Here is a 12,673-nt window from a genome sequence, read left to right as displayed (position 1 = left end):
GACCTACGATCGCGAATTGAACTTCAAGTCCAAGATACCAGTAAATACTTTCTGCCGTGTGAAGCGTTTATCGAAATTGAGGGAGAACTCGTGACAAATGCCGCCGATAATGCACCATACGCAGATGACCATCGTGTTCGAGTTGGCTTCGTCAACAACGGTATCATGGCGTTATTTGAGAGCGCCAGATATCTTATTGACGGGCGAGAAATTGAATCAATAGAACGCGAGGTTGATGTTGCAACGACGATAATTGGGTTGGCGAGATACTCGGATGATTATACAAGATCGGCGGGCCCATCTATAATGTTCGCAAAGGACACCACTAATAACGCTGACCATCTTCAGTACATCAACGTGCTGGTGGAAGGAGATACCGCAACTAACCCACAAGCTGAAGCAGCCAATCCAGACCGCAGAGCAAGACCAGACGCTAATTTCAATATCATAAAAAGTACTAACGATAATTTTAATCTAGGGTTTGCAACACGAGTAGGAATGTTGCAAGGACCACGCCGACAGTTTTCATGCGCGATTCCACTCCATCATATATTTGGATTCTGCAGAAATGTCAGGAAGGTTATCTATGGGGCTAAGCATACAATCGCGCTGACGCGAAGGGGCGATGATAACAATGCAATATGGCGTGCTGCTGGCGTCGCTGCCGGTAAAGTCATTTTAACTAAAATGGCATTGTGGATGCCGGTGCTGACTCCATCAGTTACCACGGAAGCACGATTGTTAGCATTTATGGAACAGGGAGGGAAATCGCTGTTGAGTTGGCTAGCGGTAACAACTGATGCTAAAGAGGATAACGTCGCCGATACGTTTACATGGCACCTAGCATCAAAACAGGGTGTTTCAGCCCCGCGTCATATATTCATAGCGCTACAGAATAGGGGACGATTGGGCAGTCAAGAACACAGCCATATGATATTTGATCAATTAGGAGTCAGGGATGTTTCGCTGAGAATAAACGGACAACAGGAACCATCCGAGGATATACAGCTTAATTACGGCGACAACCATATCGCACGTGTGTATCATCGATTGCTGTCGTATATGGGTCGTGATCAAAACGTCGACACTGGTTTGCAAATATCACAACTTGATTTTAAAAACCTGTATCCGATTTATTATTTTTCGCTGGAACATCTTGATTTAACGAGACAATCCGTCGTTGATATACACTTCCGAGCTCATATAGCCCCGGGTAATGTTAATTATAGAGCGGTTGCTGTCATTCTCAGCGATAAATCAGTGCTGCTAGAAGGTGTTGGTGGACGAATGAGAATCGTTGATGCGCCAGTGGAAAACATGTAATTGAAAACATAAACGCGTTTACAATAAAATGTCGTATAGTGTCGTCAGTGTAGAGTTGACCGATGGTCAAGTCAAGAAATTACGATCAAAGTCGGCTAAACAATGTGGAACCACAATAACGCTGAAGCCGTCACAGATGGCAGGTGGTAATCATAAGATATCATTGACGGCGCGTCAAATAAAACATTTCAATAATGCGATGAAGAATAAAAAGGGTGTTCAAATAGATTTTTCGGCCGCAGCAATTAAAAACATGGAAAAGACCGGTGGGATATTTCCGCTGTTAGCTGCGATTCCAGCGTTGATTGCCGCGGCGGCCCCAGCAGTGGCTAAGGCGGCGGCGTTAGGAGCCGTTGGTACCGCGGCGGGAATGGCATTAAAGAAGGCAACCGGGAAAGGCTACAAAAAAAAAACGACCCGTGGCCGGAAAGGGTCTAAGACTACCGGGAACCCCGTATTCATGGTACTCGGGAAAGGGTCTAAGACTACCGGGAACCGTTTATTAACGCAAGAGTCTATGACTCTAATGTCTAATTTTGATTTAATAGACGCCGCAAACGCGTTAGCGATAAAAAACTTCAGAGGTGTTTTTATGAGGGATCAATTACCGGCGGCCCCAAGGAATACTGAAACAGGCATAATTAACCTCGATGGGTCCTCCGGAGCGGGAACTCATTGGGTTGCATACGCGATTGATCCGCGTGCAATCGTCTATTTTGATTCATACGGGTTAGCCCCGCCGAAAGAGTTCATGCGGTATATCCGGGCTTGTTCAACCCGGGCGTGTTCAGCCCGGGTTTTTTATTCCACGCTGCCAACACAGCAATTAAGTGACCCACCGATATGTGGCCGCGAGGTATTGAACGTACTCGCGGCGATTTCATCATCGCGGAAACCACCTCATGTGGTTGTAAACGAATACACTAGTGGGAAATTTAGAGACAATTACATTAGATAATAATGATTGATATTTGGGGACGACCGGTTTCGGCGCTGAAAAAGCCCACGGAAACGCCTACCACCGATGACATAAAAAAACTAATCGAGGATGAAATCGCTGATACGTTGAATTTAACAAGTGTTGACCCAGGTGAAATAGTTGTATTTCAAGACCGCCAGGGTAAATTGAAATCCAGTAATGTGTCGCTGGATGACGTTTTAATACGACATCCTAATGTCGCCAATGGCACTATCGCGTTGTATACCGGCGACGGACGACTCAAACCGGGTAAACATATATCGGAGGTGATGAATGAGATAACATCCGTTCGAGACAGACTTACATCGTTGAATATATCTATGATCGAATTCGACGCGCGGGTGAAAAAATCTGTCACCGAGGTGAAAAAATCTGTCACCGATATACAACTCACTACCGCTAGATTTTTTGGAACCCCGACGGTAACCGAACCGAATCTTGCAACAATAAAAAATACTATTTTGGAGTTTACGACGCTGTCGGGCCAATTTACCTCGTTACGAAAAAATGTTAACAGGATCGATGACAACTTTGATAAATTCCTTGGTAAAAAAAATGCCAAACCGGATGAAATCACAATAACTATAAATGATATCACTGCGTATGGACAGGAAATAGAAACAATCAAAACTGATGTTGCAACGAACAAAAGGAGTGTAGACGCGCATGAACGAAAAATAGAAATAATCGGCGCTAATGTTGCAACGATCATAAATAATGTAGACTCGCATGGACGGAAAATAGAAACAATCAAAACTGATGTTACAACGATCATAAATAATATGGACACGCATACACAGGAAATAGGAACAATCAAAACTGATATTGAAGCGAACAAAAAGAGTGTGGACGCGCATACACAGGAAATAGGAACAATCAAAACCGATATTGAAGCGAACAAAAAAAATGTAGACGCGTATTGGCGGGGAATAGGATTAATCAAAACTGATGTTGCAGCGAACAAAAAAGGTATAGACGTGCATACATATGAAATAGGAACAATCAAACTTGATGTTGCAGCGAACAAAAAAAGTATGACCGAGAATACACGGGAAATAGAAACAATCAAAACTAATGTTGCAACGAACAAGAATAATATAGATGCGAATTTGCGGAGAATAGAAATAATCAAAACTGATGTTGAAGCGATTAAAGACGGACTACCGAGAATAACAGAGCAACTCGAAACTAATATTGAAGCGAACAAAAAAAATGTAGACGCGTATGGAGGGGAAATAAAAACAATCAAAACTGATGTTGAAGCGATTAAGGACAGACTACCTAGAATGACAGAGCAACTCGAAAAAATGAAAACACCTCATGGGATCATCGGCAGTGGCGTATACACGGTTCAATACGGATCATTCGATTGGACTCCTACGCGTAATGCAATAGATGTCACCGCAATTGTTAAGGGCATTTATCGATTGACATTGATTTCGGCGATGCAGTTCAGTATATCATCGCCGAGTTCATCCGGGTTTAACAATACAATATCAACAATCATCGACAAGGATACAATCGAACGGTTTATAATTAAAGCCGTTGATAGCAGTCTATTTAGGGCAAACATCACATGGTATGCGGAATTTGTAGTGGATCTAAGTAATTAAAAACACTAGCTCTTTTAAAATAAAAATGACCACCAAGGTAATTGAATCAGAGGTATCACCGACGTCACATCAATATCGATTCGATACCGCAAAAGAATTCTCCGCGAACTTGAAAACGCGTTCCGAACAATACCGTGCAAAAATAAAAAAATACCGCCGAAAAATAACCGCCATCGACGCGGTCGTGTACTCGATGTCGGGTATAGTGGCCGGTACCGGTGTTATTTTATCCACGGTGATCACGATAGCCCCGATCGCTGTTCCAATCGCTGTCTCCGCGATGACAACAGTTGCTGGAGTCGCCAACGCAATCACTAGGAAGATATCATCGTGTTTTCAGAAAAAACCCAACGAGTATACAGTAAAACATCAAATAGTATCCGACGCGTACTCGAAATTATCCGGGTTGATCTCGTTATCGATTGATAATTTGTTCGTATCCGATGTTGAATTCTCCACGATGGTCCAGTTGTATAGCTCCGCGATGTCAAAAATCGAGGATTTTTAACTGGAAGCCGGAACCACCTGGTTGTTGAAATTAGACACTAAAGACAACGAATAATAATAATGTCGCTGAACCCCGAAGGGTTTCAATTACTTCAGCGGATCGCGGAGAACACCACTCCGGTACAAACAAGTATGATATCGATAACGTCAACGAAACCCGAATTCAGTGTAAACTTCCCATCGCCGGTTCCAGTGAAGGAAATAGCGCTGGCAAAATTGCGAGTATATCACAGTTGGCCTAATATCCGAGCGGACGCATTTAACGGACAACAACCTAATAACTCGCTGGTTTTTGCACGGACAAATAAACCCGATGGGACCCCAGACTGGGAGGAGGTTACAATACCAACTGGGTCATACCAAATAGAACAAATCAATAAAGAATTTCAACGCAGGATAAAATCGATCACAGGAAAAGAATCAAAAATCGCTATTACGGTTCATGAACCGACGTTATCGTCGACGATTGAAATAAGCACACCGGGGTATATGGTTGATATTTATAACAGTTCAATAAGAACCATACTAGGATGGCCTAAGAATCCACCTCATGAAAGCCGCGGGAATTTCACACGAATGAGCAGTCGTATCATGAAATTAATCCCAGTTATCGAGATAGTTGGTCTATTATAAAAAGCACGTTATTACCCAGCTGGTTTATATTTCAAGAAAGGAATACCATGTATTGGTATTTTATATATAAGGAAACTCCTGAATCAGACGTCGAGATCGTAGTCAATTTAAATGATATCACTGATACGTTTGCCGAGATTAATCGTATTTGCCAATCACAACTAGAACAGCTACGGAAAACAAAAGAACGAAAACACGTTGAGGTGTTAAATCAACTTATATCAGACATGGAATATATCAATGAACGAATCGTCGGGATAATATCCGCTAACAGAGACGGTAGTAAACAAAAATTCCTAACCGAGTATAATATCGCAGAAGCCGATTTACCCGATTTCAAGTTTCCAGGATACAACGCGCCAGAACTAAGAAAGTCTCTTAATGATTTTCTCAGTCCATCAACTCATATCCTCAGACACGATAACGGGGATGATGGTAGGCATATTGCCCCGTACAACGTAAATATCGCATCGGTGATAGCAATCAATCTAGTGTGTGATGTTATCGAAGGGAGTTACCAGGTATATACCAATCAATCAAATCAAGCTCAACAGGGATATATCCTTTATTCATTTTCACCAACAGCCCCTCCGGGATTTTTAATAGTTGAGAGTCCGATTAATCCGGTCTATATGCGATGCCATGATCGGTTTTTAACGAGAATTAATTTTAAACTCACCGATCAGTCAAATAACCTAATTGATCTACAGGAGGAGGAGTTAGTGATCACTCTGTTTGTAAGATCATTGTAAATAACCACTTAGCAGCAGGGGGGGCGATGACATCGACGCGGTCGTCGATGTGCTTACCGGACGCTGACGACGCTGGGGATCGGCGCGCAGAAGGTTTTAATTAAACCAAATGACGATTGGACGATCCCCCAACGACGTCGTCGTTTTCTTTTTACCAGGCGCTGACGACACTAGATCGTTGAGTGCAGAAAGTAATAATTAAGCAAAATAACGATTGGACAAAATGTCCGATTCGCCCCCCCCCCCCCGCTGCTGTTGTAGTAGTAGTAACAGTATTAGTAGCGGTCCAATGCATACTTGTTGTTTCTATATGGTTATGGTATCGTGTTTTGAACTAAAAAGAGTCACTTTATAATATGTTATGTAATTAAATGTAACTACCACTTTTAGTAATAAAACAGCAATAAGGAATTTGACAGAGACGTGCCATTTTTATAAATGAAAAGTTCTTTCCCAACATAACAATCCATCGATCTAAATATCAAATAAGGAAACTCAAAACCAGCTCTAATTCCCTAAAGTGTCATATAACTATATGTTAACCGAGCATTTTAAATTAATTGTTTAGTTGAATGTAAATCCACGAAGGCAAAACGTGTTAATCAATTCTTTACCTCAACCACCTCCTCTTCCTCCCCGCTTCCTCAAGCAAGACCGTTATGATCATTATTACTAGCATTTCAATATAATTATTGATTTGGTTTGCTTAACTATCTTTCATGTGAAATCTCTTTTAATTCTTGATTTATTGTTTTCTTTACGAAATGCTTCTTACACAAGAATATTCAACAGAAAACAAAACAGCAGGGAAATAACAGAGTTATGTAATTTCATAATCTATGTTGAGGAATTAAAGCGAAAATGAAACGTTCAGCTAAAATGATTTCATGTATGAAAACAATACCTTAGCAAGAAATTAATATTTCATTCGTAGAACATAAAACGTCAAGCTATTTTTTCTTAAAATTGATTAAAAATTTGATTTATTCACTTTTATAATACTTTATAGTTGTGGATCCTCCATTTAATATTATTGCATTTTTCTGATGTTTCCAATTCATTTAAAATACAATACCTAAAGAATTTGAAATCGGAAATATTGATTACATAATACATAACAGTGGACGTGGATCCTGTTTAAAATGAGCGCTGGATCATCTGCATAATGAATCCATTTTATGACAAGATATGTAGCAAAGAGATTATAAAATAATAACATGACTGAAAGATCATTGCACTTTCATTAAATATACAATTCAATATTCTTACAGCAGACGATTCGAAAAAGGTAAGAACCACCCACCACCAACCCCCAAACAACTATAAAACACTGCCTTAAAAGTAAAGAACAGCATACATTTGACCATTTCGTACATATTCGACCATTTTGCAAACTTTCAAGTCGCTGGGGGACGCTAGAACATTTCTGAAAGTTACAAAAATACTCTAAATGATAAACCCATTGCACGAGAGACTGATCTGAGAGAGTATATATATATATATATATATATATATATATATATATATATATATATATATATATATATATATATATATATTCACAGATGGATGATTATAGATAGTGAAAAAGCAATGTGACGTTTAGTGCACACGTAAAGTATCGCCTATCACAGGTCGGTTGTGGCCGCCCGGTTTGTCTGTTTTCTGGTCATCCAAAAAACTCATTATGCCCAACTTTGAACGGTCCAGAGGGCATCATAGACACTACTTTGACAATTAGGGATTTTAAATTAGCTAACGGGATGACGTCAATCGAAAATACCTCATAACAGCGACACATCCACTGACAATTGTTCCGTTGATAAAGCGGGCTTGAACACCATTCGATTCTCTATTTTTCTTATTGTTGTAGGTATGGAACCTTTCTTCGACACGTTCTGATTATTATTATCTAAACTGCATAATTATTCAGGAACGGCCGAGCTGTGAAAGAGACCCTAATCAAATTGCAGCTGGCAGGTGTAAGACAATCGTCACTCTGGTGTTCTTTTTAATCATTGAAACTACCATGCCATATGCCTCTGTTGAAAGACAACCCATTGAACCAATGCCTTACACATTTAGGAATCTGGTTAGGTTAAATAGTTCTGACTTGATATTAATAGGTTGAATTCAATCAACAAAATTTGAATTCTCCAATGAATTCTGTATTCTGATAAAGAGTAGCTTCATATCTTTTCAAAACACTATTCATTGTCAACCAACCCCTATACCAGAAGACCCTTCTTATTTATGCATGGTTCCTCTTATATATCTTAATTAAAACAGCGGAATAACCAATATCTATCTATCTATCTATCTATCTATCTATCTATCTATCTATCTATCTATGTCTGTCTCTCTGTCTGTCTCTTTCCCTCTCTCTCATATATATATATATATATATATATATATATATATATATATATATATATATATATATATATATACATACATACATACATGAAGTAACCGTCGCAAGCATAGCAAGATGCCAGAAGGTACTGAGCCTGGAACGCTTTATTTTTGAATGTTGGCAAGATATAAAACCAAAGTGGCAATAGGTTGGATAATTCTATCTAGAACTTGGGCGCGGTATCAAGACAGACAAATAATTTGCGTGTCGAGCTTGGGAAACACAAAGAAGACATCTCATCCAGTACACGCATCAAGTATTGATTATTGCGAAAACTCTCTCTGCACTAGCCTACTTTTTGTCTTATTTGCCTGTTCAGGTTTGTTGGTTATAATTTTATTTTGTGGGCGCTGAGTAAGGTTTTGTTACTGTCATGTATTATATTCATCGTCCTTTCTTCATTTTCGAAGTGGTTAGAAAAGTTCAGTTCATAAACAACATCAAGCCCTGTGCTATCCACAGTCTTATTGATGGAGTGGCGATGAGCTCCTGTATTCAAACCGTCGTCCAAAATATTGCGTTCGTCATCGTAGCCAATAGCCCAATTTTATTAGCATCACCGTAATTAGAAAGTAGTTGTCTGATCTAAACGCATTCATTCTGACAAATTGTTTTTCTTTAGAACGCAACGCCTCGCTTTTTCCATTCATCAAGTAACTTCAGCTAGTACATTTACTTCTTAGTGCGATAATTTATTCTATCTCGGCCATGTTCGCGTCTTTAAATCTTTCCACAATTTATTTTCGTGCAAGCATCAGAGTACTTACTGAGTGCGCTATCAGCATCGCGAGGACATTCCGAGAAATCAAACTGCATTGCAAACATATCTCGGTAAGCATGTCTCCTAATTTCATAGCAGAGTGAGTGAATGTCAATGAGCAATAGCTGAATTTGGTCGCTAAAGTTCGCTCTGTAATGAAAGTCGTATATGAAATACTTTGATAATTCAAGAAAGGTGAACGCGATACCGATTGGCTTATTTGATTTCAAATTTGTTTTCTATCTGTGGATGGCGAGCAAGTTCTCTCGAGTAATCTTCATTCAGGCGAAGACGGGATCTGCTTCTAGTTTATCACGTCTGGCTTCGTCATTACCTAGATCTGTGTTGCATGTTTTTCAATATTCTCCATAGTCTTGTCAAGTACTGAATTGTTCACCAGCTTAAATAACGTTTAGTTCAAAATCGTCTTTCGCAGCTGCTCGTTTTGTCGAGATGAAATCGATATAGGACATCTGCCAAGCCTCATCTTTGAATTTCACTACAAGGTGAATTTTAACCAGCCGCTGTCCAAAGTGGAATCACTATCTCAGATTTGTATAGTAGATTACGAACTGTCAAGCCAACGCCAACGCCTATTTTGTCATAAGCGCTGTTGAATAATGACTCAGCTTTGCTTCAACTGCTATAAACCTCCGTTTGCGATCGAATAATCATTATGAGCACTGTGTAGTTCGACATGGTCTTCTATATCCATCTTTAGAACGTAGCCCATGTTGTTGCTGCCACATAATAACCTTCCTGTAAAATGTCACCCCGGATAAATCGCCCAAATGACGCCTATTTGATATGGCCCAGCCACACAAACCATTAGTATAACAATAATAATATAATTTGTTTCTTCCGTTTCGTAATACGGTGATAGACAGTTATTGTTGGCTACAGTGTTTCGTTTTGTGACGAGAGAAATCAGAACGCGGATTCCTTTATAGATAGATTGTATACATATCAATATAATTAAATAACACATCTCAAATATGTCAGTGCTAGCTCACGATATCACGATATCCCACGATAAGAATGATGCCATGCCGGCTGGATCTAGCATTCAATGCGACATACAGAGGTCCAGCAGAAGAATGTCCATTTTCAGATATAGATAACTATATTTGCCAAGATTCTTTCTTCGAAATTTATTCCAAACATCTACTGTAATTTTTTTTCAGAAACGTATGTGGCGTCTAATATTATGTAGAAGCCTCTCATGCAGTCTCAGCAAATGTGTCTGATACCGCCACATATTCATCTGTGTATTCCCTGGAGCGCAATCAAGTTTGTCGACAGCAAATTTTTCTGTGGTGCATTTAAATATTTGTGTTCTTTACTAATTTTGAAGCGAAGTATTCAGCAATTGCAGCCGATAAATGCAACGCACGTACCTAGAGAGAATGATAAATATTTATTTCAGTTATGTGTTATGGACGTTTATTTCTTCTCGAATATTTCAAAGTGTGTCACGATGCGACTGGAGTCGATGCATATGAGATTATTAAGTACTACAAGAACAAATTATGTTAGCCTTAGTGGCACATTGCATTATTATGCGGCATTCTGCGATTCAGACCAGTAGCATGACAGTGATGTCTGAGTCTGTCATTGCCCGCTAGTTGCACGCAAACTGAACATAAATTAGAAGACATAATGTTCTCTATCGTTCGGATCACATGGTATTCTTGTAATTGGAATACATTTCACATAGATGACTTCCTTTAGCAGGTTCTGTGTCAAATTTTCAACACAGTTTTTATCCGCGATAAAGTTGTATAGGCTTGCTTAGCTTATTGTTATGCAGACATGTTTGTAAATGTAGCCTCGAAAGACATGCATCTGATATTTCATTGTCGAAGTCTTATTAGTCTCACTGTCTGCACCTGTAAATGGTAGAAGCAACAATTCAGAATCCGCTTAAATCAGAAAAGGCACAGTAGTGATAGGAGAGAATTTCTCAGATTTCGAAATGTTATTATTTCCTCTGGAATGAACACTTTGACGGCATGGGCACAATCTCTACTGTGCTCACTAAAACGTTTAACTTTAGAAAAACGGTGGGGACACTTTTTGCAATGATACATCGTGCATATATGCTGTTGTATTGACCTTGCATCAACCCTAAAAATGTTTTGACCCAGCAGTAATGAATATGTACGTAGAGAAAGTCAAACTGGATTATGTTATGACATGCTTACTTAATATTTTGTAAAGCGCTGTAGAATCCTACCAGATCACAAGCGTTGGAATGTATCCATTTAATTATTGAACAAGTTAAAAGTATTTTGGAGATATATGTTTTGCCAAATGCGCGTACTGGCTTAGAAATAAAATGTGCTTCAGTTATAGCGTCATCTATCTTTGTAAACAGTGCGCTAATACCAACGGAAAACTTTACGTGACGATGCAGACCAAGATCGTTTGATAAAATCTGTAATACATCTGCATCGGGAGTCATATCTAAAGTGTCGCAAGGAAGCATATTGCGAGGTTTCTTGAAAATTGTTGTGTCGTAGAAGGTAAAGGGATGTCCCTTCAAAACGAAGTTCTTCTTTGTACTCATTATATATAATAGGCAGCTTGTTTCTTGAATGGATTATTCCAAGCGCCGCCATAAGAATATTTGTATTGAAGCAAGAGACACAATGACACGACAGCAAATTGTTGTCATAGAAGAAAACAATTGGCCAAGAGATCGCAGTTCGCATCATTGATTTTCTTGTGATCAAGTGTTGTATGGTAATATGATGTTCTCAACCCATGGATTTAGCTACAGGTGTATTTCACGATTTGATGTGTACGACACCACAATAAGATCGAGATTAAATTTCATAGCTTGATCTCTGTGTACGATGACCTCGAGCAGTATTTCTAGCTGCTCCAGGTAGAAGTCTGTAATTTAAACAATAGTATCAGACATAATATATAAACTTCGTTTGTTAAAAATGAATGAGTCAGATGTAAACGAAGCTTTCATTGTTCACGACTACAGCAAACACAATGACATTTAGAACACTTATCTGCATTATAATATCAGGCCGCAAAGATAAAGCAGAAATTATCACACAGGAAATTAGTTTAACCTGTTGTATGAATAATTTTTGCGACTTAATGAAATCTTTGACGGATTCAGAATGCAACCTTGCCAGTACGACGTAAATGTCTCAAGTTCAATTACGTCTTCCAAACAATACCTTGATGCTAGGTATGCAATATATTGGTGCTATGAAGAAGCTTGTAGCCTGCAAGATAATATTGGAAGAATACGACATAACTATTTTTCAGCACCTACCTGCAGATTATTGTTGTTGTTGTTTTAGGGCTTAACGCCATTTTTCAGCACATGATTGTCTATACATGGCGGCCAGTGTAAATGGTGGAGGAAGAACACCGGAAAACCCCAGAAAGAACCAGCGACCCAGGAGAAGCTACTGGCAAACTTTCTCACATATCCACATCGACCGAACCCGAGACTCGAACCCACTCAGAAAGAGGTGAGATGGCAGTGATCCGTAAGGGTGAGCGCTTTAGGCTACTCGGTCCCCCCCCCCCCTCCACACACACACACACGCCTGCAGATAACAAGAACGTCAAATACATATCATTTATCTGCAGAACGCAGACATTGCGCTTTTTGCAGAATGCAGATGCGATAATTGCAGAGTGCAAACGATAATTACTTGC

The 12,673-nt window shown here is 39.4% G+C and overlaps 1 long non-coding RNA gene across 1 annotated transcript; it reads right to left on the bottom strand.

The window, feature by feature from the left end:
* Nucleotides 1-8,309: 8,309 nt before the first annotated feature.
* LOC149800779 (uncharacterized) lies at nucleotides 8,310-12,455 on the bottom strand. Its single transcript, XR_016420423.1, has 2 exons — nucleotides 12,282-12,455; nucleotides 8,310-11,881 (listed from the first exon to the last, which is right to left on the bottom strand). It is a non-coding gene; the product is annotated as an uncharacterized LOC149800779 (long non-coding RNA).
* Between the last annotated feature and the right edge of the window lie 218 nt (nucleotides 12,456-12,673).

This window comes from Sinohyriopsis cumingii, chromosome 4 (assembly GCF_028554795.1).
Source record: "Sinohyriopsis cumingii isolate HCF-2022 chromosome 4, ASM2855479v2, whole genome shotgun sequence".
In the NCBI taxonomy this organism is placed as follows: domain Eukaryota; kingdom Metazoa; phylum Mollusca; class Bivalvia; order Unionida; family Unionidae; genus Sinohyriopsis; species Sinohyriopsis cumingii.
Note: the sequence above shows the minus strand (reverse complement) of the source record. Positions and strands in the feature narration are given on the sequence as shown.